Below are 27,250 nucleotides of genomic sequence, written 5' to 3' on the forward strand. Positions count from 1 at the left end.
AAAGGCCTCTCTCTTGTCACCATTCCAGGTTTGTTGAGAATAGCCTGAAAACATTCCCAAACGCTACACAAACAAAAGGAGGCGACAGCTGCAAAATGAAGTAACAGTCACAGGTGCATTTGTTCCACACCAGTTCGGGGTTTGAAAGGCGGAAAACTCAGCAGACCTTTCTCACTTGCCTGAGTGCTCCCTACTATTGAATGAACGGGCTTAACTTCCATGTGTTTTGGGTCACACCAGTATAAACCAAACTAGGGCATTACAAACAAAAGTTGGCAAAGCCAAATATACGGCCTCGGCCCAGTATACCTGAAGGAGCATCTCCACCCCCATTGTTCAGCCAGGACAGTGAGGTCCAGCGCCGAGGGCCTTCTGGCAGTTCCCTCATTGTGAGAAGTGAGATTACAGGGAACCAGGCAGAGGGCCTTCTCGGTAGTGGTGCCTGCCCTGTGGAACACCCTCCCATCAGATGCCAAGGAAATAAACAACTATCCTTCTTTTAAAACACACCTGAAGGCAACCCTGTTTAGGGACATTTTTAATGTTTGATGTTTTATCGCTTTATTATTATTATTATTATTATTATTATTATTATTATTCTGTTGGGAGCCACCCAGAGTGGCTGGGGAAACCCAGCCAGATGGGCAGGGTGTAAATAATGAATTATCATCATCATCATCATCACCAGAATTTCTGGTTCTTAACAGTGGTAGAAGATTTTGGTTTGAGGCGCGACTCGCAGAAGTTACGGGCATGCTATATTTGTGCCTGCAAGCAGCTTAGCTTTTTCAACATCCTCCTGAGATATCAGACACATTGGGCTGAAACCAGTGTAACTGACGAAGAGCAGAATCAAGCTAAGTTTATAAAAATTTAAGTCCCAGCAAAGCATAACTTTATCATACAATTCAAAACGTTTTTTTAAAAAGGGGGGGGGGAGAAAGTCCATTTAAGCTAATCACAGAAGGTGGAACATTTTGTCTGCGCAAGCACATCAGCTTGCCACATGGAAAGAGCCTTGATGCACTGTTCCCTGCCAGAGCCAATTTGGGGGGGGGGTGAGGAGAAGAGTAGGAAGAAGCCCCCTTGTGCAGGTCTTCCACTGATGGGGTACATTAGGTGGATCTTGCCCATACATGACATCCACATCATTAGTCACTTCGGCATAAATAGGTCCATTAGTTGTTGTTGTTGTTTAGTCGTTTAGTCGTGTCCGACTCTTCGTGACCCCATGGACTAGAGCATGCCATGCACTTCTGTCTTCCACTACCTCCTGCAGTTTGGTCAAACTCATGCTAGTAGCTTTGAGAACACTATCCAACCACCTCGTCCTCTGTTGTCCCCTTCTCCTTGTGCCCTCCATCTTTCCCAACATCAGGGTCTTTTCCAGGGAGTCTTCTCTTCTCATGAAGTGGCCAAAGTATTGGAGCCTCAGCTTCAGGATCTGTCCTTCCAGTGAGCACTCAGGGCTGATTTCCTTCAGAATGGATTGGTTTGTTCTTCTTGCAGTCCATGGGACTCTCAAGAGTCTCCTCCAGCACCAGAATTCAAAAGCATCAATTCTTTGGCAATCAGCCTTCTTTATGGTCCAGCTCTCACTTGCATACATCACTACTGGAAAAACCATGGCTTTAACTATACGGACCTTTGTTGGCAACAGCAAATATAATGTAAGTTGTGGTCATTGAGAAAGTCCATACAAAGGTCAGGATGCCTTTTAACCCCATGGTCTTCTGCAGCACCTAGCAGGAACACATCACAGATCTTCAGAAATATTAGGAGCTTCTTCAAACACTGGAGGAACTAAATGGTTATAATTAAGCCTTGTCGACATCTCCCTTTGTTTTCCTTTCCCTGTTCAACAATTTACACAGCCATCTATCATAATAAATGCCTCCCTGAATGCCGTGCGCTCTGGTCTCTACACAATAAGGCCGTTTAGCCTTCTTGAGCTCCGCTAACCAGAGAGAGGAAGAAACAACTGAAACAATGGGTGGTATTCAACGAAGATTTACTTGGGAGCAGACCCACTTAAATGACCTGACCTAACTTAGTGGGTCTGCTGCAAGCAGTGCTTATTTGAATTCCACTCTCTGGGAGCAGGTGTGTGAATGGCACCAAGGACGTATAGCAAGGAGGGTCAGAAGTGGCAAGTCCAGAAAGCACAGGTGAGACAAACCCCTGAGAGGTTTAGGGGTTCCCCAAAACACTTTCTAGAAGCTGCACCAAGCATTGATACAAGAAGCAGCCAAACTAACGTGGACATAGCGTACAAGCCACGTCCAGCAGAGTCAAAGTTTTGGACTTGCAAGCTCTCAAAGATTATTGGATTATTGGTTTTAATTTTAATTTTAAAATGGACCCATTGTTTTTGCTATCAGTTATGAAAAAATTAAGCTAAAGCATAGGAATATTATTTCATATATCATTTTCACAAGGGCAAAAGTTTTTTTTTAAGGCAACTATGAAAGGAGAGGAACAGAAATGTACCAGCGATGGCTAAATTGACTAATCATGTGCATGTTAAGAAAAAAGGAAGGCAGGAACACGATACACATGGGAAAGGGCGGCATCTTCATTGAGGTTTGGAATAAAAAAGGTCATGTTACAATAGCTGTGAGTGCAAATTTCAAGGAGTTATGTGTATTTTAAAAGAATAAATGGGTCAGAAATGCCATCCTGTGGAGCCCAAACCTTAGTATGTTTTCTAAGAAGCAAGTACAACTAATTTCAGTGGTGCTTACTTCCCAATCTAAGGATTGGTGCATAGGATTATAGCTTTATTCTTACTTTCTAAGGCAGGCATCCTTAAACTCGACCTTCCAGATGTTTTGGGACTACAATTCCCATCATCCCTGATCACTGGTCCTGTTAGCTGGGGATGATGGGAGTTGTAGTCTCAAGACATCTGGAGGGCCGAGTTTGAGGATGCCTGTTCTAAGGCATGCTGCAGTGTCCCTCAACTAAAGTGAGATCTACTTCTTTGACCCAATGCCTAACATTGTTGCAACAGCTCTTGCCCCAAGTCTTCGGATCTGCATCCCCACATCACACCTTCTGTCTTTAGCTCTATGGAGGCAGCACCACCACGCCCCATGAGCACACACCCCATAGCGCACAGGAAGATATGGGGAGAAATACCAGCGCAGCCTAAATTAAAAGGCCTGCCAATTAAGGGGTTATAAAACCATTTTATGTTGTGCAGCAGTAACAGTTCTATCACCTGCCAATGGCCCATTTATCAGGATCAGATGTTGTCTGTTAAGCCAATTAGTTAAACAATCTTTATGAAATAACTTTTAAATGGGTTTCAAGGGAAGGTGGAGGAATCTCGTTAACATTTCAACTCGGGGCCAAACTACACATGACGCTCCCTTGTACGATTTCTTTCGTACAACAGAGGGTGTTTTGCTTTTTTTTTTTACAAAAGAAAACTGTTCACAATTTTTTTAAAATGAAAAACATCCTCAAGGTTGCAAGAGCAAGAGAATGGTAGGGAGGAGTGTTATTTAACTCTTTCCCTTTCAGCCTTTTGTTCCCCCAAACTCATCTCCCCCCCCCAAAAAAAAAACCTGTTTTCCCATCCATGGGAGAGTCAATTGCAGTTAATGTGAATGCAGGATGTGGGTGGCGCTGTGGTGTAAATCACTGAGCCTCTGGGCTTGCCGATCGGAAGGTCGGCGGTTCAAATCCCCACGACAGGGTGAGCTCCCATTGCTCAGTCCCAGCTCCTGCCAACCTAGCAGTTCAAAAGCACGTCAAAGAGCAAGTAGATCAATAGGTACCACTCCAGTGGGAAGGTAAATGGCATTTCCGTGCGCTGCTCTGGTTTCGCCAGAAGCGGCTTAGTCATGCTGGCCACCTGACCCCGAAAAACTGTCTGCGGACAAACGTCGGCTCCCTCAGCCAGTAAAGCGAGATGAGCGCCACAACCCCAGAGTCGTCCGTGACTGGACTTAACCGTCAGGGGTCCTTTACCTTTACCTTTTAATGTGAAATAACAACAAAGTGGATCTCTCTCCACTTGAGAATAGTGGCAACACTTTAGCTCAAGTTATTGAGAGTGCCGTATGATTGAGCAGTTATGGAACAGAGTGGTACAACAGCTGTACAGTGGTACCTCGGGTTACATATGCTTCAGGTTACAGACTCTGCTAAACCAGAAACAATGCTTCAGGTTAAGAACTTTGCTTCAGGATGAGAACAGAAATTGTGCTCCGGCGGCGCGGCGGCAGCAGGAGGTCCCATTAGCTAAAGTGGTCTTCAGGTTAAGAACTGTTTCAGGTTAAGAACAGACCTCCAGAACGAATTAAGTACTTAACCCGAGGTACCACTGTATGGAGTCCCCACTGTCTGGCTATACAGGTTTGCTGGCCTTTCTTCAATGAAGAGGCTCCTAACCCAAGTCCCCTTAGGGCTCATGTCTCATGGTAACAGACAAGGAAGCATAGATTCCAGGAAAGGAGTCTGCAATCATAGGCACCTTGTTCACAAGAACGAGGACTTATTGAGTGGCATTCTCATCAAGGAGCGAGAAATGCAAATTACAGCTCCGCACTGATTATATTTATATCCTGGCATTGAGCCACTGCTTGACTGGTGTCACAACTTTGCTCTGTGCAGCACGTGTCAACAAGAGTTACGGCCCCTCTTTCTGTTTAGACAGATAAATGTGCCTCCTCCCTAGATGAACAGTGTTCATTACAGTGAGCCACTCATCCAAGAGATCGTGGCTACAGAGTCACGTGTGTCACACATTATTCACCGAAGATTTTGAGTGTTCATCATGGCACACAGAGCTAATTGAAAAAGCGTCATCTCTGAAAGGCGTTCAGAGTTGTCTTTGTGTACTGCAAATTTTGTCGAATGTTTCTGCTAAACCACTTCCATTATCTTATATTTGGATTTAATTAATATAGCAAAATGCTGTTAAGCCTGTTCTACTCGCACAAACACGAGTACCCCTACTGAGGATGAATAGTGAGAAACTAGGGCACTGTATTTTGGTGGTTCCAAGGTCCAGGAAGTTGGTGTGTTACCTGTTCTAGATGGAGCGGCACTCCCCTGGAAGGAACAGGCTCGCCACTTGACCCAGAAGTAGTCGCACAGTATTTCTTATGAGCTTCGGTTGAGACCTTCAATGGGTAGGAAGTCCCTGAGCACAGTGGTCCATGTTCTGGGAACGTCCAGGCTGAATTACTGTAATGCTTTGGATCCCCATTTTTTGATCATGTACCAAGTCATGGCTGAGTCCGAGCTGAAACTAGATCAGGTGCTGAGCCGGAAAGGGCTGGAGATTCATTCTCTCAAAAGGGTGCTGTTCACTGAGCAAAGGTTCAAAGGAGACTGGTCTGACATAGTCATTGCTGGTTCTTCCTCTGGTTGGTCCTCCATTGGGCCACAGGTCTAGATTCAATCATTCTTTCTGAGCTATTATCAGAGCACTGCTCAAAATTTCCCAGGCGTCAGGCACAATTTGCGACTGGCATGGGACCAATTGCAACAACCTGGAGATCTCTGGTGGCCTCTCCAGCTTTCTTAAGCAAGTAAGCAGAAGATCTTATTTACTGCATATATCCCACCTTTTTCTCCAGGGAGTACATGGTTCACCCCCTCCTCAGTTAATCCCTACAACGACCCTGTGAAGTAGGTTAAGAGGCTGTGACTGGCCCAAGGTCTCCCAGTCCTAGTCCAACACTCTCACCCATACACCACCCTGGCTTCTGAGAGTACTATGGGGCAGCTATATAAATTGAGCAGTTAAATCAATATGGGGAAAACAGAAGGAGCTGAAATATTTTCCTCGAAGCTTGAATTTGTTTTATTCTGGATTGTTTTATCTGGTGTTTTAATGCGTCGTAAACCGCCTTGAGATTGAGAATAGAAATGATAATAATGATAATGATGATAATGATAATACTAGCAGCAATAGCAATAGCAATAATGGTGCCTAGACATTCTTTTGTGGCGACCGTAATCTAGATTCGGCAATTAGCTTATATATCTGAGTTTCTAACACTGTATCAGAGCCAGGTCATGTGTTATTCCTTCATGTAGGAAAATGTGTGGCTGCTCCATAAAGAAAAAACTGCATTTTATACCTGACATTGTACATGCTTTTGTGTATACAGGAAGGCAGGGTGTTGAAACAGCTGCCCATCCTTTTATACTGGATCCCTCTTTTGCTGCAGCAAAAACATTCAATAATTTCAATCAATTGATGAGGCCATCACAGCAGCATGCGGCCCATTATTTCCTTGGTTTCATCATTACTCGGCATCCCTATACCTGAAGAACTTTGTGGGAAATGTAAAAGAGCAAAACTGTTAAAACCAGCATAACTGATCCACCTCTACTTGTGTAGAATACCATGGTTGTTGCTTTTATTAAGCATCATCTGAGACGTGCAGAAGTTGTCCTTCAACATGCAGACTATTTCCCAGAGACCTAGCGTTCAGGACTAGCATCAGGATCATCGGGCACTACAAGACTGAAGAGCTTCCGCTGCCATTGGTGTCTCTCTCTCTAAGCAGCAATGAGGACCGAATAGCCCCTGAAGTCAGCACCATGTCACCACCTGTGGCAGCAGCTCCACATCCTCCACACCAAGGGAGAGGGAACGCAGATGAGCAAGCAGCTGTTGCTCCTCAACAACACGGCACACTTGCTTAAGTGACTGAATGAAGCAAGGACTACGTTGCTGCTGGGGTCCAACACAGGGCATCCTTAAGCTGGTCCTGCTCATGGTTTTCCATGGAGCAAATGAAGTTGGGCCCTGGGCCCTGACCATTGCAGTCCAACTCAGGATGGTGGTGTGGTGGTGATAGTTTATTATTTATACCATGCCCATCTGGCTGGGTTTCCCCAGCCACTCTGGGCAGCTCCCAACAGAATAATAATAATAATAATAATAATAATAATAATGTGATAAAACATCAAACATTTAAAACTTCCCTAAAAAGGGCTGCCTTCAGATGTCTTCTAAAAGTTAGATAGTTGTTTATTTCCTTGACATTTGATGAGATGGTGTTCCACAGAGTGGGCGCCACTACCGAGAAGGCCCTCTGCCTGTAACCTCGCAGTGAGGGAACTGCCAGAAGGCCCTCGGCGCTGGACCTCAGTGTTGAGGGATGGGGGTGAGACACTCCTTCAGGTAGAGTATTTCAAGGGTTGGTGAGAAACTTGTAACCAGTGGAGGTTGTGGTGTGAGAGGCTATACTTTCATTGGAAAGATCACTGGAAAGATCTGACATAAAGGAGAAGACAGGAAAAAGAAAATGCTAAAATATGAATCTCACTTGGGTTGCCACAGCCAGTCTGGGTGGCATTGCCATTGAAATGGTGTGCATTCACCACGTCATGTGATCAATTACATGACGTGCAGCTTACCTGCCCCCCCCCCCCAAATATTTTACTCAAGTTGCCACCCCTGCCCACCTCCATGCTGCTTAACATTCACTGAGTTAAATCATCTATGGATCTGAGGTAAAATGTTAACAGCATAGTGAAAACACCGTGCTCGTTCCCCCCCCCCCTTTTCACCAAATAAAGTGACGCAGGAGAGTTGCAGAAGAGGTATTTCTGGGGTCAAAAACAGACTGAATCATAGAATTAGAGAGCTGGAAGGGACCCTGTTAATCCTGCAATGCAGGCATCTCATAGAACCATAGAATCCTAGAGTTGGAAGAGACCACAAGGGCCATTGAGTCCAACCCCCTGCCAAGCAGGAAACACCATCAGAGCACTCCTGACATATGGTTGTCAAGCCTCTGCTTAAAGACCTCCAAAGAAGGAGACTCCATCACACTCCTTGGCAGCAAATTCCACTGTCAAACAGCTCTTACTGTCAGGAAGTTCTTCCTAATGTTTAGGTGGAATCTTCTTTCTTGTAGTTTGGAACCATTGCTCCGTGTCCGCTTCTCTGGAGCAGCAGAAAACAACCTTTCTCCCTCCTCTATGTGACATCCTTTTATATATTTGAACATGGCTATCATATCACCCCTTAACCTCCTCTTCTCCAGGCTAAACATGCCCAGCTCCCTTAGCCGTTCCTCATAAGGCATCGTTTCCAGGCCTTTGACCATTCTGAACACGATCCAGTTTGTCAGTGTCCTTCTTGAACTGTGGTGCCCAGAACTGGACACAGTACTCCAGGTGAGGTCTGACCAGAGCAGAATACAGTGGCACTATTACTTCCCTTGATCTAGATGCTATACTCCTATTGATGCAGCCCAGAATTGCATTGGCTTTTTTAGCTGCTCCAGTGGTGGCTTAATCCAAGCAAATGCAGCACTCCTAAGATTTTGGTCCCTCTTGTGGATAAGACACCCAGTGGCACAGACCAATTCTTCAGCAAGCAGAAAACTGAAGGATGACTAGGCAGCACAGAGGCAGCCATGAGAGGTGCTCAGCTCTTCAGAATGGACCACTCACCATGAAAGGGAGAGACCTTCCAGGTGTGTCCAGCTCTGGAACTTCTTCCCCCTTCAAAAGCTCTACCTCTAAATTGGCAGGTGCTGAGGAAGAGGGGACTTTCAGTCTCGGCCACTGACTTTCATGGAGTAAGATCACCGGGAACAAGCTGCTCTGCTCATTTGGCCTGACACTCAACCAAGTCTGTGGAGATTGTGGTTTTGCTAATAAAGAGTTGGCTCCAACTTTGAACTGTGTGATTACTGAACAGCAGACTCCTGGGGCAGCTATTTAGACATCAGAACAGAAGGCACAGTTCTAATTCTGATAAAAGTAAAGAGTGTTGTTTTACTCAGAGGAGACCCACTGGACCATGTACTCCCTGGAGAAAAAGGTGGGATATAAATGCAGTAAATAAACTCTTCTGCTTACCTGCTTAAGAAAGCTGGAGGGGTCAGCCAGGTGGAGATGTCTGTCGCCAACATGGCCATCCAGAGATCCCCCCCCAGTCGCGACTGGACCCATGCAAGTCGCAAAACACGCCTGGGGAATTTCTAGCACTGCTTAAAGAAGCAGCTCCGCTTGCAAGCACAAGGTTACAGAAGAAGGTTACAGTCTCAGGACCATTAAGCAGCTGCAAATTGGCAACCAGAAAACTCAGCTGCTGGGCTTGATTGACAGGACATAGTATGAAATGCCTGCCTTTGTTCTTCATGATCAATAGCAATGCACATTAAATGCATGTGAAGTTAACCTACAGCCCAGTGCCAAGAAACATTTTTCTGGTTAGTATCTCAAGCCTCAGACATAAAAGAATGAAAACAGATGATTTATATCAAATGACTGCATGGTTCAGGATCAAAGTCTCCTCCTGTTGGAGTTTTAGTACCGACTAAAGCAGGAGCCAAACCAGACCTTAACATTTAAAGTGGGGGGAACCGGATGCGACCCCAAATGCCTCCCTCGTTCCAACCCAGGGATAGGTAACCTAAGGCCCGGGGGCCAGATGCGGCCCAATCGCCTTCTCAATCTGGCCCACGGACGGTCTGGGAATCAGCGTGTTTTTACATGAGTAGAATGTGTGCTTTTATTTAAAATGCATCTCTGGGTTATTTGTGGGGCATAGGAATTTGTTCTTTTCCCCCATAAAATATAGTCTGGCTGACCACATGGTCTGAGGGACGGTGGACCAGCCCACGGCTGAAAAAGGTTGCTGAACCCTGCTCCAACCAGCCCCTTGGTAAGGCTGGATCCATGGCCAGCAAGGTGGGCTCATAGTTCTCTTTCAGCTTCTGCCTTCTGGAAGAAGGTCCAGGGTTATAAAGACGAGGACTAGCCGCCTGAGAAACAGTTTCTATCCAAATGCGATTTTGGTTTTAAACGCAGTGTAAGTGGAAGGACAGATCGTGAAGCTGAGGCTCCAAAACTTTGGCCACCTCATGAGAAGACTCCCTGGAAAAGACCCTGATGTTGGGAAAGATGGAGGGCACAAGGAGAAGAGGACGACAGAGGAAGAGATGGTTGGACACTGTTCTCGAAGCTACAAACATGAGTCTGACCAAACTGCAGGAGGCAGTGGAAGACAGAAGTGCCTGGTGTGCTCTGGTCCATGGGGTCACAAAGAGTCGGACACGACTAAACGACTAAACAACAACAAAGGAGTCTCTATGGGAATATATTGTATTTTAAAAATGGGGTATCAGAGTTTTTAGGGGGCTAACCAGGTTGGGATAGCTGGGATAACAGGCTTGTTGGTTTTGAATGTCTTAGGTAGATTTATTTATTTTTTCAATTTTGTTGTTCTGTATGGGACAATGACAATGGAGGGAAAGGAAAACAGGGACACACAGAGTTTGTGACAGGAGCTAACAGAGAGGGTGCCGGAGGGGTATACCGAAAAGAAAGCAGAACACAACACCGTTGTAAATAAACCGGCACCTGGTAACAGGAACAGAATGCATGTTATGAATTTCCAATGCACATATACTTCACTTCCGCAGGTAGTAAATAAATTCCTTCTACTGAGCTGATACTTCAGTTTGTTTTTAAATACGAATGTTATTATAATACATGAATCTCCCATGCGTACGCACAGTGTTAATTCTGTTTCCATGTGCAGGGCTGGAGAAAAACATAAAACTCTGCATATGTTTACGTTTCAAGCTTTGAATTTGACACTTTGATTATGGACTGAGCTTTAACGAGCTGAAGTTTTCGCTGTTTAATTGTGGCACTAAGTTCCCTACATCATTTTGCTTCAGCCAATTTTGTTCAGTCCAGTGAGGATGAGCTTTGACTTTGGAAATCTCAGACTCGGCCAGGAGGAGAGTGGGCTTCACCTTGCATTGTTCTGCTTTCTGAGCTCAGTGGGTGGTTACTAAGAAACAAGATACTATTACCTCATCCTGTGACCTATCGCCCAGCTTGCCTGGCAATGATTCTTTCTAAAACTCAACACAGGGTCACTGGAGGAGGCGGGTGAGGAAAGATGGGGCAACATTATTAAAATCGTAAGCTAAATAAGATTTTGATAATTCCCTGGAGCTGGAAATGTAACCGGGAAGCTCAGAAATATCTGGAAGTAAGGCCACTGAAACCAACAGCAATACATTTTTAAAGAGCCAATATATCTCTTTTCCTAACTTGTCCAAGGAAACGGCATTCTTCTTTCCCTTGCATGGCACAAACCTTTTATTGCTTTCTATTATTCCTTATAAACACACTATGCTACATATAAATGAATGCATGATACAAGTAAGAAATACAAGCCTGTTGAAAATGGGAGTTGCTGTGTTTAGTTTTGAGCACTCTCAACAGTTTCACGTTCAGTAGGCATCAAATAAGATAAGCAATTCAGCCAGCATCAAGACAGTGGTCAACACAGGATGTGAAACAGCATCCACAGAATATGCCATTTAGATTGGTCAACATTCCCAACCACAACTGACCAAATAATTATATCAAACAAGGCAGTGATACAATCTACAATGGGTTCAAAACTTGATGGGTGAAGTCGAGAGTGTGTGAATCAGAGCCAGTAAGTTAATATCTCAGCTTCACCACAAATTCACTAGGTGAGTACTCCTCCCTACAGATCTGCAATGAGGCAATGAAGATAATACTGCTCTAACCTTCAGTGGTTGGAAGCAGTGCTGCGAGCACTTGGGACAGTGATGGCCAAACTCAGTCCTCCAGTTGTTTTGGGACTACAGTTCCCATCATCCCTGACCAATGGTCCTGTTAGCTAGGGATGGTGGGAGTTGTAGTCCAAAAACAGCTGGAGGGCCAAGTTTGGCCATCACTGGGGGGGGGTGCCAAAATTTGCCAAGGCCTGCCCCAAAAGACCCTGAGGGTCACTCACCTTTCCCTACTGCCCCACCACCACTGGAGAAATGGTGCCAACATCAGCAGCAATTTTGGGAGCCGTGTGCGAGAGCTCACTGGAAATTGGTGCACTGATGCCAGCGCCACTTCCCCACCAGTGGTGGGGGCACTTTCCCATGTCACTTCAAGTGGCAAAATGGGACACCTGCCCGCTCCTGATCAGCAGTGTAGAGTTTTACCCACATGATGGCAAATAACACACAGAAAATGATAACAATGCCAAGCAGAGATTTTCTTGAGCTTATAGCTGGTTAAAGCATTCTACCTAAATCTGAGTTCCTTAGAACACTGATCCTCAAAAGATGCAAAATGTTGTCCAGCAGAGGAGGAAAAGTACAATCTACATGGTAAAGAACTGCCCTTCGAGGAAAGCTTGCAATGTTTAGGGGTTTGGGGTTTAGCAAAAAGACAAGAAAGGGGAGGGGAGGAGCCGAAGCAGCAGCTAGAAAGTGCTTTCCTCTCCCTTTCTCTCTCATACAATATAAGCAGTAAAGCTAAAAGGTTGGACATTCAGGACAGACAAGAGAAAAGCTGCCCACACAACACCTACTTGGGGAATGCATTGTCACATGTTGTGAGGATGGCCACCGACAAAGTACAGGGCAAATTCATGATGAAAAAGTACACGAGGGGCTACTAATCCATGGTTATGATGTCTATGTTCCACCCGCAGGATCAGAGGCAACATGCCTCCGAACACCAGTTGTTGGGAAATAACAGCAGGGGAGCATGGTTCTCTTTATGTCCTGCTAACATGTTGCCCATAAGGATATGGTTGGCCAGCTCTTCTTTATTCTGCAAGGGCAGAATAACATTATTATTTAGAATCTTGCACAAGTCTGCCAGCTTTAAGCATTTATTTGGCAACAGTTGCTTTAGGACCAGGACGTTAGATGCACCAGCTTCAATGGGACTTTAGAGTCTCATAGGGTCTTCTTTAGAGGAGAAGACTACACGTTAGGGTTAAACAACATAAGAAGCCCACCACACGGCCAGACAGCTGGTCCATTGCCCAATATTGTCAACTTTCAAAAGGAAAGTGTTATCTGGTCTCCGGTAGAGATTTCTTTTTAACCCAGCTATCTCATCATCATTTAATCAGCCACGATACGGATTCACAGGGCCCTTTACATGCAAGGCAGGTGCTCTACTAGGGAGCTTAGAGCCCTCTCAGTGCATCCAAAGAAAGTGTAACCCAGCCTGCTCACCTCCCAAGTTTCAGAAAGAGCTCCACTCCAACGAAACCTATAATTTCTGAAGCTGCCTGCCAGGCACTTTTCTTGCCATTTCAAAGGCTTTTTCCTGTTATGAATACTTAGTACTTTAGGTTTTTATTGCTGCAATCTAATCTAAGAGGGGGAAACAAATAACGCCTTTTCTAAACAAAGCATTTTCTAAACAAAGCAAAACAAAGCTATGACGTGCAGGGGTGCACATACGTAACCTTTTTTAAAAAAACAAAACAGTAAGTAATTTGTCAGAGAGCTCAAGTAGCAGAAGATTGTGCCAGTCTTTCAGCCCCAAAATTCAGATGTTCTTTCTTGAAGCCAAGAAATTTGCCATCCACCCCACCCCACCCCCGCATCTTTTCGGGAAATGGGAAATGGAGTAAGTGCCTCCTTATGTGTCCTGCGGATTCTCTCTTTCCGTGTTCCTACATTATTCCAGATTAGACAATCATCCAATGTAACACACCTCGGCATCTGGGTTACTGGCTGCAGCCCTAAAACACTGTTTTCTGGAAGCCCGGAGAACACAGAAACTGAGCAAGCGGTTTTCTAGCAGGTCAGGTCGTCTAGCCCAGGATGGTCTATTCTGATGGGCAACAGTTCCAATAATGTTTCCTCGCCCCGCATCCAAGGACTGTCGAACTTGAGCTGCACAGAACAGAACCTAGAACCTTCCGCAAGCGAAGCGTGGGCTCGAGGGGGAGAAGATGCCCCCGTCGGGTTCTCCTCCCCGAGCCGGGACCTCTCCTCCTCCGGACCCGAGCCCCATGCTTCTGCGGGGCAGGTGCGGCGCCCTCTCTCGCCACCCAAGGCAAGCGACCGAGCAGCCCGGCGGCGCCACCGGTTGCGCAGCGCAGGAGCCCTTCCCGGGACTGTGCCTCCTAGCGCGCAAGAGCCGGGCACCTCGGACGCCTCCGCTGCGCGCACAGGGGCGCACGCCAAGCTCGGAGCGGAGCGCGCGAGAGAAGAAACTTTTGGAAAAGACGCCCGGGCGCAGGCAGGCGCGCAAGGGACGCGGAGAGCCAGGGAGAGGCTCCCGTCCGGGGTCGGCCCGCCCCGGCGCGCGGAGAGCTGCCCGGCCCGGCCTGCTGCCCGCCTGCCTGCCTGCCTTCCCGGCGCAGAGAGGCTGCCGGGCGCGCTGCCTCCGCCTGTCCCCGCGCAAAGGCGCCCGCCCCGTCACCCGCCCGCCCGGTAGCAGCAGCATCCCCAGCGGGCAAGGCGGGACGCCGCCGCGGCACGATGCCCCTCGCCCACCCGGCCGCCCCTCGCCCTTACCTGCGCGGAGGGTCCCCCGCGGGGCGCGGCGCCTCCGGGATCCGGCGACCAGGAGCCGAGCAGCCGCCCGCCAGGCTCCGGCGACGCGCGTGGAGGCGGCGGCGGCAGCGCGGGCGGCCGGGCGGGCAAGCAGGCGGTCGGCGGAGCAGGAGGCTGGGCGAAGGAGCCGGAGGAGGAGCCGCGGCGGCCCCGCTCCCTCCCTCCTTCTCCGGCTTGCCGTCTGCCAGGGAGCGGGGCGAAATTCCGGCGCGGCGGCCAAGCGCACACAAAGGAGCCCCGGCGAGTCCGCGCAGCCGGGGCGGGGCGGCGGGGAGGGACTTGCGCGCCGCCGCCGCGCACTTTCAGGCGGAGAGGAGGGGCGCGGGAAGGGCAGCCGTCGAGGCGCGCACCTGGGTTGCGGGAGGCGGGCATCCCCCGCTCGGCATCGGGCTGGAAATGCGTCGGGGGCGCAGAGAAAAACTCCCTGCCTCGTTTGTGGAAGGGAAAACTGGAGAAGGGAGCAAACGGGCTTGGATTTAAGGAGGAACGAGAGAGAGACACAGCATACGGGGCGCCGAGGGGAAGGGATATGGGGGAAAGGCCGCCCAAGACGAGCGCGCGGCTCCCCCTGGCGTGCGCTCCCCGTCCGGGCTCCGGTACCCGGGAGGCGGCCAGATGGTTTGGGCTAGAACTCCCCGCCGGGCAGTCGCCTGGTTGCAGGAAGCTGATCTCCAGCCCTACAGTTTGCCCAGAGGGCAGGTGAGGCGGACGCAAAATCTTGGGGTAACAAGCTGCCTTGGGAGTTGCTCCTCCGTTCCCTCCCCAGCAATAGTCCTTTCAAAAGGTGGAACCCCACGCCCTTGCAATCTCAGTTAGTAAAGGAGCCCTCCCCAATTTTGGAACCCTCCTAACAGGGCCGGATTAAGACATTTAGAGGCCAATTACAAGATTTTGGCGCCCTCTTATATATCTAATTCAAAACACAAGCCATAAAATAAAATATATATATTTTTAAATGAAACCTACAGCAAGATGGAAAATGTTTATTTTTGTATAAATAATGTTTATTTTTGTTCATCTGCACCGTATGGTCCATGGTAGATCTGGCAATGGAACATTTATACGTTGCCCCCCTTCCTTTGATGCCCTAAGCATGGGCTTATTTTGCCTAATGGTTAATCCAGCCCTGCCTCCCAGTGTTTTGGATAATAATAATAATAGTAATAATAATAATTAATAATAATAATAATAATTTAATGGTGCATGCTCTGGTTATCTCCCGCTTGGACTACTGCAATGCACTCTACGTGGGGCTACCTTTGAAGGTGACCCGGAAACTACAACTAATCCAGAACGCGGCAGCTAGACTGGTGACTGGGAGCGGCCACCGAGACCATATAACACCAGTCTTGAAAGACCTACATTGGCTCCCAGTACGTTTCCGAGCACAATTCAAAGTGTTGGTGCTGACCTTTGAAGCCCTAAACGGTCTCAGTCCAGTATAACTGAAGGAGCATCTCCACCTCCATCGTTCTACCCGGACACTGAGGTCCAGCACCGAGGGCCTTCTGGTGGTTCCCTCATTGCGAGAAGTAAGGTTACAGGGAACCAGACAGAGGGCCTTCTCGGTAGTGGCGCCCGCCCTGTGGAATGCCCTCCCATCAGATGTCAAAACGATAAACAACTACCTGACATTCAGAAGACATCTGAAGGCAGCCCTGTTCAGGGAAGTTTTTAATGTGTGACATCTTAGTGTATTTTTCATCTTTGTTGGAAGCCGCCCAGAGTGGCTGGGGAAACCCAGCCAGATGGGCGGGGTACAAATAATAAATTAGTAATATTAATATTAATATTAATATTAATATTAATATTATACCCCACCCATCTGGCTGGGTTTCCCCAGCCACTCTGGGCGGCTTCCAACTGAATATTAAAAACGATACAGCATCAGACATTAAAAACTTCTCATTCAAGCAGTAGTCCCAATCCTACAAAGAGGACCAGGTTTGGGAAAGCAATAGTAAGAATAGTGAGGGGTTGGGCTTGTTCACTCAGTAGCAGATGCAGAGACCTTGTGAGAATGACATGTGGGTGCTGCTTTGCTTCTCATGTTAATAGATCAGGAAGCAGAAGAGTGAGGGGCACGAAGGACTCTGATCTTTTCTTTGACACCACTTAGTCTCCAAGATTGTTTTGAGTCTTCCTACTTTGTATTTCCTTAATACAGACTCTTGGCATTTTGCTTAGTCTTTGCATAAAAGCCAGGCACTCCGTGGCCAATGTAGCCGAGCAGAACCACAGCAACAAAGAGAAAGTGAGGCTTCATTAGCTACTAAGCAAGCTAAAAGATGCTCTGGGTTCTGTTGGCTGAGCTACAGTGTAAATCATGTCTTAAATTATAGATGAGGCACCGAGGGAGGGATCCTGGAAGTCTGGCGGTGTGATCCCACAGGGAGAAAGGGGGGGAAAGGTCTGAGATGGCGATGAGTGCAGAAGAATCTGCCTGCCCCTCTTCTGGCTCCTTCCCGTCTAGCAGTCTCAGGCCTGCACACAATAAAAGGATCTCAAAGCAGAGCACATTTCAAGACATCGTGAGCAGATAGACGCAGCTGGGAAACAAAGCTTCTTGTGCTGAAGCAGCGATAAATAATATCTCTCTCCTTTTCCAAACGACAATCTCCATTTAAGTTTGTGGAATTAAAAACTGATTGGTTGGTGGATTGCTGGGTTGACTGGTATTGTAAGGTCTCTCCCACATTCATTTATACGTCCAGAAAGAAAAAGGGAACAAGAAAGGGAAGATAAATGCCAAGGAAGTTGTAAGATGCTTATGTTCATATAAGTCAGCTGCCAGGATTCAGTGTTAAACTGCCAGAAGGACACGCTTGGCTCTCTTCTATATTGCTCTTTGCCATATCATCTTATCTATACTCCCACTTCGTGATAATTTTGTTGCTCATCCACAGTTTTGTTGCTCATCCATGTTGTGGCTAATATTTTAGTTTCTCAATAGTACTTGACCCCGATACAGTGGTAACTCAGGTTACACACGCTTCAGGTTACATACACTTCAGGTTACAGACTCTGCTAACCCAGAAATAGTACCTCGGGTTAAGAACTTTGCTTCAGGATGGGAACAGAAATCGTGCTCCAGCGGTGCAACAGCAGCAGCAGGAGGCCCCATTAGCTAAAGTGGTGCTTCAGTTTAAGAACAGTTTCAGGTTAAAAACGGACCTCCGGAATGAATTAAGTACTTAACCCAAGGTACCACTGTAAAAGAACTGCAAACTACAGAGGAGTTATATTCTAGTGTGTATTAGCAGAACAGGGTATATGCTTAAGTTGTGTCTGATTATTTTTTCTGGTACAGAGAAAATGAATTTGCATGTCTAGTAGCAATTGCGCCTTGTCTTCAAAAATCAATTATTCAACTTGTCCTCCTCCCCCCTTTTTAACGGATGACTGTAAATGCATGAAAACTGACATGAGTCTTTCTGTCCTGCACCAATTCACCTTGTTCTGACAAAGTGATACCTATCCTTGGGCTGTATAATGAAAGTGTGTGTGTGTGTGTGTGTGTGTTGCTCTGAGGTTGTTGGGGGCAGTTAGGCTGTGTGATATCCAAGTCCCTTCTAATTCCTGGATCCAGCAAGGGTTAAAATGTAATGGAGGATTCCGTTGTTCAAGTCGACAGGCCAGCTTCTTAGTAATGGCCCTAAGTGTGGGTCCTTAGTATTAGAAAGGCAGTTGCCTAGTGCCAAAGAGGTGGGGCCCCTCCCTCACCCAGTTGGTAGTGAGAAAAATAAAAACCAGAGGGGTGTGTATGTCTTTGTGCTTGGCAAGAAGCAGGCAGGAGAGTGAGAGGCATGCTTGATTTTGTGTCAATGCTGTGAGCCCCTCCATCGTAGGCTCAGGTTGTACTGTATATACAGTGTGTGTCAGTGGCCCATATATTGTGATATATATTGTGATATTTCCAAGGAAACTGAACCCTAGGTAAAGGTAAAGGGACCCCTGAGCATTAGGTCCAGTCGTAACCGACTCTGGGGTTGCAACGCTCATCTCGCTTTATTGGCTGAGGGAGCCGGCGTACAGCTTCTGGGTCATGTGGCCAACATGAATAAGCCGCTTCTGGCGAACCAGAGCAGCGCACACGGAAACGCCATTTACCTTCCTGCTGGAGCGGTACCTATTTATCTACTTGGACTTTGACGTGTTTTTGAACTGCTAGGTTGGTAGGAGCTGGGACCGAGCGACAGGAGCTCACTCCGTCGCAGGGATTCGAACTGCTGACCTTCTGATCAGCAAGCCCTAAGCTCTGTGGTTTAACCCACAGTGCCACCTGTGTCCCTGAACCCTAGGTAAGTGCCTGTAACCCCTGGGATCTCACACGGCTCAGAGATTGGGGTGACTGGCAGCAGCATAATACAAACTGTGCCCAGCAGAAAGTCAGGATGGCAAGACTCATTCTGAACTTTTTAAAAAAAGGAGATTAAAGCAACATATTAAAATTCAAGATATGTATGCTCTTATCACCACTGGTTAGGAGTATATTCATAGGTTTCATGCTATTTTAATGGGAGGAGGGGGGAAAGTTTTACAGGTTCTCTTGACTATACAACATCTAGTTTTCCAAAAAGGAGGTGCCACAAGTTATGCATGTCTGCAGTAATATTTTATGTCGGTTACTGGCACAACTTGTGATCATTGTGTTGAATCCATAATGTGCTTTTTTATGGTTATGTGATGGCTTATTTGGTAGAGCATTATAATACTTATGTTTTGTATTCCCATTAGGTATTTTGCAGGGAGAGGGTGGGTTTAGTATTATAGCATTATTAAAACATAGTCAGAAAAGTTGCTCACGTTTTGGGTAACTGATTTATACCCCCACCCTTTTGCAACCGAAGTAATTTTCATGCTACTGGGTTGCCTGATTTAAGTCATACTGGCTTGTCTTGCCTCTCTGTGTGGCTTTTCCCTCTGGCTGGCTGGCAAAGCTACGTGTCACGACTTCAGTTGGTGCAGTGACAACGGAACAGTACTGACACAAATTACACTGAGCAACTCAAGGACATCCATGTAAAGGGCAAAGCGTTCAAACCTAATTCACTGCTTTAAGGTGTGTGAGTTAACTGCTTATGCTCCGGAGGGAAAAGAAAACCCCTTGCCAGGCACAATGGGACCTACTTAATCTTCATTTTGGCATTTGTTCGTCAGAAACAAGGTGAATTAGTGCAGGACAGAAAGACTCGCGTCAGTTTTCATCCATTTACTGTTAAAAGGGGCGGAGGACAAGTTGAATAATTGATTTTTGAAGACAAGGCGCAATTGCTACTAGACATGCAAATTCATTTTCTTTGTACCAGAAAAAAATAATCAGACACAACTTAACCATATACCCTGTCCTGCTAATACACACCAGAATATAACTTTATATCAAGCATTCCGAAAGATGGAAGACATACTTAAATTAACTGTAAAATCAATTGTTCCTTTTTCAAAATCAAGCAAGTGTTTGTGGAAGTACAGTGCCAAGAAAATAGCAGACCTGAATCATTCACTTATAACAACAAAGTTCCACATTTTCTTTAGTGAACTCTTATTCCTGTGGTAATGTGCCTTGATATAGATGTTTGTCTAATATCTTCAACTGCTCTACATATTCCGGCAGTGAAGAGATAGAAAGATAATTTATTTCAGCTAACTAGCCCTTTGAATCACCAGGGCCTTGATCCCATAGCTCTCTGTGCAATGCAAAATTTGAACCAGGTCAGTAGCACCAGTGGAACATTGTGAGTCGTAATGTTGCACTAGCAAAGAAATTCAGGTCTTGAGCAAGTTGGACATGAGAGTTAGTTAGTTAGTTTGATTTATTACGGCCATTGGCCCATATCTAAAACAATACATCAAAATTTATCCATAAACAATACAATTTAAACAGTTCCAAGTTAAAACACCCATATAAAACCAATTTTACTTCAATTACGGTAAGTAAACACTATACACAATAAGCTCCCTCTATGTAAACCGCAATTCAAATCCCTCAGATTTTGGGGGATATGCGTCTTCATTCTGGCACTTATTGATGGTTCTTAAGTTTAGCTAAGCTGTCAGAGTCATACAGTGATCCATTTCTCCTCTTTTGAAATAAGACATTAATCAGGTATCTAGCGACTGCAAGGGATCTACTTGTGTCTTCATCGTTTAATAAGTATATTATTTGGGCTTCCTGAGGTCTGTCAGCAATTCTCGATAAATATGGGGCCAGAAACTTGGACCGTGAAGCCGAATGTAATGGACAACAGAAGATTATATGATATAACGATTCTATAGATCCACTTTTACAGTCACAGAGGAGTGAGATCTGTCTGTTGGAGAGTCTGTTACCCAACACATTTGATGGGAAAACATTGAATCTAGCCTTTATAAAGGCATACCTGTGCATCACCACAGATAAGGTAGTTGGACATGAGAGCGGGCGAGATGGACCAAGAAAAAAAAAGGAGTAGCAGAATCGTGTGACCCTGCCCATGCCAAGAGACTCAACTTCTTCTCCATTGCCCAACGAGTGCAGTCTTGGGACGATAAATAGTAAGCATTAACCCAAAGGCAGAAATACTGACTGCTGAAGCCCAAACAGAATGGAAGTGGTGGAGCCACACCATCCCTGATTAATGCAGATCCTGTCTTAGCAAAAGCCACATCACGTTCATGGTCGACAAGGGGAAGGAGAAAGAACAGTGAGTGGATAGGGCACTAGAAAAAGGGCCTCTACAGCAAGCAGAATTACGAGAAAAGGCGAGCTGCTAAGTTGTCTGCTCAGATCCTTGAAGCTGCATGTTTGTCCAAAAGGAATTTTGGTTCATCAAAATCAAAGCAGTTGTGTGTGTGTTTTTTTGTAACAGCGCCCGTTCCCTTTCTTCAGATTGCTGAGATGTTTTGAATGTATGTTTGCCTGCAAACTACTTAGCTGCTTTTAGACACGGTGTGCTCGTAATAATTAGTAATAATCTTGACAGCTTGTCAGAGAATGTTTTAATGTCATGATTTAAATTTTGCTCATTATGCACAGCGCATGCTGATACACCAACAGCTTTACTTTCCCCACCTTTTTCCTGAGTTTTGTCTTTCTTTTTACACACACACACAGTAAGAACTATAGCTTTCATTATGCAAGCAACAATAAGTTCTGAACTTCCACTGTACATCTCTTTCCCTCACTTTGAGAACTGCTAAAACGTGAAGATCAACATCCGTGTTTTGTCCCATGTTCGGAATTATGTTCCCGGCTTCCACTGCAAAATAAAGAAAAAGAAACCTGCCGCAATAATTACTGTAGGAATGTGATTGCAACAGTAAACAATTATATGCTATAAATAGTGATATATTCAGCTGAAAAGCAGCTGTCTCCTGGGGGGACATTTTATTGATGGAAGTCATAAATCTATAGGAATATGTATAAGTCATAATAACCATGGCACATATAAGTTGCTTCCACACTAGAACTGCTACGTGCTGCTGAGATGTTGCAATGAGCTGTTTGTGGGATTAAAGAGGCGGCTCCTTATACAACTTAAAATAGCACCATATTCTCCATCAGTGCCCTTCCCCGTGGACAAGAATGTCCTATAATGTTTACAGGGACACAGGTGATGCTGCGTATAAACCACTGAGCCTCTTGGGAAGGTCGGCGGTTCGAATCCCCGTGACAGGGTGAGCTCCCGTTGCCCTCTCCCAGCTTCTGCCAACCTAGCAGTTCGAAAGCACACCAAGTAGATAAATAGGTACCGCTGTGGCGGGAAGGTAAATGGCATTTCCATGTGCTCTGGTTTCCGTCATGGTGTTCCGTTGCACCAGAAGTGGTTTAGTCATGCTGGCCACATGACCTGGAAAGCTGTCTGTGGACAAAGGCTGGCTCCCTCGGCCTGAAAGCAAGATGAGTGCCGCAACCCCATAGTCACCTTTGACTGGACTTAACCATCCAGGGGTCGTTTACCTTTTACCTTAGACTGTTTACCCACAAGTAACTCGTACTCAGCATTGATCCTGTCCAGTGTTAATTCACAACTCTCCCCACCCCACCCCCCACCCCCTGCAAATTCAGGGCACCTGGAGGGATGAGTGATAAATTGTCACTTATTTGGTTGGTTTCTGCTGTCTTGGGGAGATGAGACTTTAATTACCAATGTCTTTATTTGTGGGGGTGCAGGTGTTACAGCGGTACATAATGATTTTGCCACATTTAATTTTGCTTACTTGAACTTCCACATTCAGGTTTTTGTTTTTAGTTTCCTGCTTCATCAGACTATTATCTTTCCTGAGGAACTTAGCCAAGCCAAATTGCTAAGTATAAAACTAACAGACTAATTTCATTTAGCATCCTACATGGGCTTGGGGAAGGGCTGGACATTTGGAGGTACTTAATTTCTCATTCATTTCCTTCCTAATCCACTTGTCAAGTAGGCCAGGGAATTACAGTATAAATAACCCATGTTGTTATTTACACACACATGCACGGACAAAACCATTACTAGCAGGCAATTCTGTAGCCGTGGGGAATAAGAAGGAGGAATAAAGTCTTCTCAGGTAAACTTTCTACCTCCCACTAGTCTGCAGAAAATATCATCACAAGCAGGGCCCATTTTACCCATAGCTGTCAAGTGTCTCTTATTTGAAGGGACAGTCCCTTATTCCAGCGCCATGTCCCGCTGCTGTCCCTTATTGATGGATGTCCCTTAAATGTCCCTTAAATGATGTCCCTTAAATTTCAAAGGAAGCAGCTCCTCTCCCTCCCTCCCTGCTGGCCAGGGAGGAGGGAGGCTCCAACTGTGTTGCTTGGCTGTGTTGCTCACCCAATAAGAAGTCTAAGAACGACTGGGGGGGGGGGGAGCTTGCATGCCTTGTGTGTGGCTAGTTAATGCAAGCTGAGGGTTTTTTTGAATGCTGGACGCCATTTTGTTGCACGTGCTGCTGCAAACTTTGCAGTGCAAAGCCAGGCTGGGGAGCCATCTTAAGTTGAGGCTGCATAGGCCTTGTGGTGCATGTGATTCAGATTCTATTCAGTTGAACCTCTGGTTACAAAGTTGGTTGGACAGTGTTCTCGAAGCTACCAGCATGAGTTTGACCAGACTGCAGGAGGACAGGAAAACTGGAGTGCCTGGAACAGGTGAGGCTGCAGGTCCCTTATTTTGGCGGCTGGTCCCTTATTTTCAAGGCTGCTGGTCCCTTATTTTCACATCTGTAAGTTGACAGCTATGATTTTACCCTGGTGGCAGAATCCCACAAAGAAATGCCGATGTAGGGCACCCCAACTACCCCTGCTGCCAGCGAAGCAGTGGCTTCCAGCAAGACTTTATGGGACTCTCATAAGATCTCACCAGAAGCTGCTGCCACACAACCTCAGTAAGCAAGGTAGAAGCAGGGCTGCAGGGACAGGCAACCAACTATGACATGGATCACTTCCTGGTGGTGAGCAAGACCCTTCTCCAGCCAAAGAGGACCCATATCACAAAGCAGAATGTGGCAGCCTCGAATCAGCACTGCCAGAACAGTCATACCTGAACTTTGTAAACAGTTCTCTGATTCTGTTGAACAAACTCTGCTGAAGCACCTCCATAAGCACATACCTCCACATGTGGTGGGAGTGCCCCAAAATCCAACTATTCTGGACAACAGCCATATGAGAAATATGTAAAATAACCAAGCAAGTATTAGAAATCACCCCAGAATTGGCCCTACTAAACATCTTCCAAGACAATAATGTCCACTTACACCACAAAGAACTCATAACCCACCTACTTTCAGCAGCCAGAAACGCCATAACCAGACATTGAAGAGACCTGTCAGGAGTAAGCATGGACCAATGGTACCAAATAGTATGGGAAACAGCCTTACTAGAAAAATTAACCAATAAACTGAAACTGACACGGGGACAAATAGAAGAAGACGCCTTCACCCCGGTATGGCTCTCATTTATCACATACACAGCCCAACAGGACAATAACAAAAATCCACCAACAGCATACAAATCAGTATGGCTAACCTGATCCAAAACATCCACCCACCCAACTCACACATGAAAACAATGATCACCACAGCCAGTCACAAACAAACAACCACACCCTAGGCCAACCCCAACCTCTCTCACCACCAAAGGAACACAAGTGAATAGCAGAGAACCTGCACAAAACCCCACATATATTAAGTATAATAGAAACATCGCCACCCGATCCCACCCCCACCCATCTTCCCCCCCTTTCCCCGTCTTCTTCCTAATGTCTCAACAAATGAAACTGATCTGTAAAAAATGTTACTTGGAGGAGAGAGAGAGAGAGAGAGAGAGATTGCACATACTTTTGTAAACCAAGAAAATCTTTAATAAAAATACATTTTAAAAAAAACCTCTACTGCCCCAGAGGCGGCGTCAAAGCAAGGTGGAACCACCTCAAAGAGGAAACCTACAACACAGCTATGAACTCTTGGGCCAAAAGAGAGCAGCAGATCCCCAGCTGGTTTGAGGCCGGCATGAAGGACATGGAGCCTGTTATCACTGCAAAGTTCACAAAGCTGTTGTGAACTACAGGTGTGCGCCTTATGAGAAGACACTTGCTGCCATATGAAAGAAGGGACGTCCAGAAGATTGCTAGATGATGTTCCAGTGACTACTGGCCAAAGCTGTGTCATTCAACTTGCTGCCACCCTGGCAGCACTTGCAAAATGTACGAAGGTATGAAGAAAGCCTTTGGACCAACAGTCAGAAAAACTCCACCTCCCAAAACCTTGTCTGGAGAGATCATTATAGACCTCAGCAAGCAGTTGAAGTGATGCGCAGAGCACTATCAAGAACAGTCCTTGTGGGAAACCATGGTCTTCGTCACAGCATCCAGACTTTGCCTGTCTTAGAAGAGCTGGATGTACTGTACCTACCTAACTCGACAATGCCATCGACTCTCAGGCATGTGGTGAAATCCCAGGAAAGAACAGAATCGCAACAGAAGAACTGAAAGTCAGCCTCAGTTTCTCCCTCATAACGAACACCCCTTCATGAGCACCTCTAGCAGTTTGGGGAAACAGGAGCCATGCAACAAGACACACTCAACTCCATCATTGTGACCCTCTACAAGAACAAAGGTGACCGCCACGACTGTAACAACTACTGTGGAATCCATGGGGAAAGCCTTTGCCTGTGTAGTTCTCAACAGATTACAGTCACTCGCTGACACGGTCTATCCCAATTCACATTGTGGCTTTAGGGCCCAGAGGTCAACAGTTGACATGATTTTCTCACTGTTCCAGCTGCAGGTGAAATGCAGAGAGCAGAGACACACCCCTTGTCCGTTTAATTCATAGACCTGATGAAGACCTTTGACCTCATCAGACGAAAATGACTCTTCAAACTGCTCAACTAGATAGGATGCCCACCTAAGCTCCACAAGATGATTGTGTTCTTCCACAAGAACATGTGTAGCACCGTCTGGTATGATGGCTCATCCTCAGATGACTTCCCTATAAAGAGTGGGTGTCAACTAAATCCAGGAGGTTTCTGTGTTTGGCAAAGTTTGATCAAACATTGACTAATTCTAACTTTTACTAAATCATAACACATTTAAGGGGATCTAGTCCCAGCCCACAAACTCATAACATCACACACACACCCTTAGAAAGAGGCATCTCATCATACATGTGTAAAAGAATACCATAAAAGTTAATGAGGACATTTAAAACAAATCATTAAAAAGATCATAACACAATGGCACTTTTACCCATTCCTTTATAGCAACCTCCAGTCCATCGAGAATTCTCCAGGCCACCTGCTTCCTTCTTGTTTGAGACTCTGTCCTGTCAAAAGGTGCCCAAAATCTTCCTGACAAAGCACATATGGAAGGCATTGAGGCATATGCAAGTTGCCCACAATTCACTTCCATAAAGCAGCATGCCCAGTGCATAGGCTTGGTAGACCTTCACTGTGGTCTACCACATTCCATACCCTTTTGGAGAGGCAAGCTATTGCTGTAGCTGCCTGAACCTGCTTGTCCAGCTCAGAATCAATGGAGGGGTTGCTGGTTATGGTGGAGCCCAGACAGGCAAAATCATCTACCACCTCAGGCATGTGGTCACCAGTGGTGAAACATGAGGTGCTGGTGGTGTCCTGACCCAAGATGTTGGTCTTTTTGACGCTGATGGTGAGGCTGACTTCTATGCAGGCTTGGGCAAAAGGGTTGATGAGTCTCTGTAGAGCTTCCTCAGAGTGCACTGTCAAGGCTGCATCATCTGCAAACAACAACAACAACAACAACACATCTTGCAGTTAAGAACCTGCCATACTTTGGTCTTGGCATGGAAATGTGCCAGCTTGAACCAATCCCCATTGCTCCTTGAATGGATGTACACAACGTCCGTCTTCAGTTGAGATGAAGGCGTATGAGAGCAACAGGGAAACATATTATGACAGATAGAGTTGTGGTGAAACCACAGTCTCCTCAGCTTAATCCCTTATTTGCCTTCTGAAACTGAATACAGGCAACTCCCAGTTTAGGTGCATCTGAACAATGTGCAATCATGCACATGCGCACAGTGCCAAACCTGCAAGTAGCCCCAAAAACGTCATAAAGACATCATGAAAAGGAGAGGAATGGGGCAGGAGCAGAGTGAATAGCCTGTGAATCCAAAATACCTAAAAGTACCAAGTGTGTGTTGTAAAAGAGGAACAGGAACCAGGAACAGCTCTGGTGTCCCGAAACTGAAGTTTGCTGTCCCAGCCCTCCTTTTGCTCTAACCCTGAGTTGAGGAAAGTTCTCAAGGCTCCAAGGTATTTATTTTAATTCTCAGGATGAGGGAGCATCCTTCCCATTCCTAGCGCTCCCTGGGGGAGCTTGATTTCCTTTGTCAAATCTCTTTTACACACATGTAGTACCGCCCCGGTGGTGTTTTCGTGTGCTGCTCTGGTTCTCCAGAAGCGGCTTAGTCAT

The 27,250-nt window shown here is 46.2% G+C and overlaps 1 protein-coding gene across 5 annotated transcripts in view; it reads right to left on the reverse strand.

Annotated features, from left to right (window-relative positions):
* ENOX1 (ecto-NOX disulfide-thiol exchanger 1) overlaps positions 1-14,637 on the reverse strand; it is a 276,927-nt gene extending 262,290 nt beyond the window's left edge. For 2 of the 5 annotated variants that reach the window (XM_083748449.1, XM_083748444.1), the window contains exon 1: positions 14,301-14,552. The gene's annotated coding sequence lies outside the window, so the exon portion shown is untranslated. Of the gene's footprint in view, positions 1-14,300 lie in introns of all 5 variants that reach the window. The other 3 variants (XM_083748441.1, XM_083748450.1, XM_083748447.1) reach the window with 3 other exon arrangements.
* Positions 14,638-27,250: the final 12,613 nt, after the last annotated feature.

This window comes from Podarcis gaigeae (genome assembly GCF_964106915.1).
Source record: "Podarcis gaigeae genome assembly, chromosome: 7".
Taxonomy (NCBI): domain Eukaryota; kingdom Metazoa; phylum Chordata; class Lepidosauria; order Squamata; family Lacertidae; genus Podarcis; species Podarcis gaigeae.